Raw genomic sequence first — 1,972 nt, 5'->3', positions numbered from 1 at the left:
TGTCTCCAAACAACGGCTATCACATTGGTTGGTCGACGCTATTGCCTTGGCAATTCCCCTAGCCGTGGAAGGGAATGTCCTATTGGTGTCAGAGCTCATTCGACGATATCAAAGATATCAAAGATATTTGTATGGTGGCTGGATGGTCTTCGCAGAATACCTTTGCCAGATTCTACATGTGGTCATTGTGGTCATTTGGGGGATCGGCGGCGGGGCCATCGTCATATTCAGACTGTGGTGCCCCAGATGTGGCCGTTTTCTATGTGTGTATATTGTTGTTAGTATTGTGCCCGGCCTTGCTGCTCACATGCTTCATTGCATTGTTATATTACATACTTGTATGCATGCGTTTGATATGACTATAATGTCTTAGCGGGCGACGGGCGACGGCGCTGCATCTCTCTCTTAATAAGAGACCTGCCATCGGACATGGATTCTGAGTATGGATCCCTATCCCTAAGCGGGAATCTACATCCAATCCCCTCGAGGCATGTCGCAGGGTTGTATTTGATTGGTTGGGGATTAATTTTAATGTCTTGCGAGAACTGTTCATGTTAGCTCCGCTGAGGCTGCGCCTTTTTACTTCGCTACTTCCACGGCATTGTTCTATACAGTCCCTTCCTTGAGAGACAGGAACTAGACATGGCGTAGGCCGCCGTGTTCACTGCTCAGGTCTGCTGTGCTGTTGGTTCAGTCAGAAGATTCTTAGCTTATGCCGCCAATACGGCGCATTATATAGCGGCGGGGGCCCCGCCCCTATTCGCCGTCTTGGCTGGCATTAGCCAGTGAGAGTTGCAACTTCACTGGACGGAGCCCGGGGAAAAGCTTGGCCACCCCACTCAAAACTGCAGTTTTTGTCCCTTTTTTTTGACAAGAAATGCATTTATTACGATGTGGAACCACCGTATCTCTTTATGACCACATCAAACGGGAGAATTTTCAGACGCACACTTCAGCCTCACCTCAGCATCAGGCACAAGTCAAATGAGCGCGGAAAAGCTACAGCAGCCAAATGAGCTTAGGTAGAACAACTGTGAACTGCGGTCTGATGAGATGTTGTTAGACTATATGTCAGTAAAACACACTTTCCTGTCCCATCAGCCGTTTTACTGTGCTCACGGCGCACACTCTTCCAACAGTACGCAAATATGTGGTGCACGCTCTATATTACTTTATCATAAATAACCTGCACAAGAAACTATAAGCATACATACCTAGTTCTGTCATCAGCTAAGTCATGAAATTACCAAAAAGGCAATTAAAGCTGCAAACTGTGCATGTATACGCAGGCAGCACACAAGAACGTCTCTCAAATGCATGTACTAAAATGTATTCTGCAATTCGAGATCACAATATAAGGTACAAGCTGATATGTATTTTTTATTTGTAATTTAACGCATAAATAAATGTGAGCACAGTGCACATACTAGAAAATATGCAAAAATTAAAACATTTAAATGCATAAAATAACTCATTTTATATTCAGGAATTTATGTCTACTGTTGACTTTCGGCCTTTTTCACATTTATGTCTACTGTTGACTTTCTGCCTTTTTCACATTTTTATCACTATCTGCATGTCTCATCCATGAGTATGCAATGTTGGAGAGCAAGCATTTGGGAATTTTGAGAAGCTTACTGAGCAAAAAAGCTATAGTGAGCCCCTTTATTAAAATACCTGTAATTGTCATATTGTCAGACTCTGTTCCATGTTTTGTGTGTGTCCTGCTCCCCATGTGCCTTCCCATGCCCTTATTTGGTTAGTTTCCTGTTCCTGTCCTGATTAGTTTATTTAATTTGTCCCAGGTGTTTCCCTTGGTTTTATTGCTCCCAGGTGTGTCTCGTCATCCCCTCCTCCTGTGTGTGTGTATAAAATGTGTTCCCAGTCCCAAGTTCTCGGTCCGCTGTTAAACGTCTTCCTGAGTTCGTCTCCCTTGGTTCCTGAAAATAAAGTCTTGGTAAAGTATTCTCCA

This window comes from Sinocyclocheilus anshuiensis, unplaced genomic scaffold, assembly GCF_001515605.1.
Source record: "Sinocyclocheilus anshuiensis isolate Anshui unplaced genomic scaffold, SAMN03320099.WGS_v1.1 scaffold1023, whole genome shotgun sequence".
Classification (NCBI taxonomy): domain Eukaryota; kingdom Metazoa; phylum Chordata; class Actinopteri; order Cypriniformes; family Cyprinidae; genus Sinocyclocheilus; species Sinocyclocheilus anshuiensis.
This window is presented reverse-complemented; position numbering follows the sequence as displayed.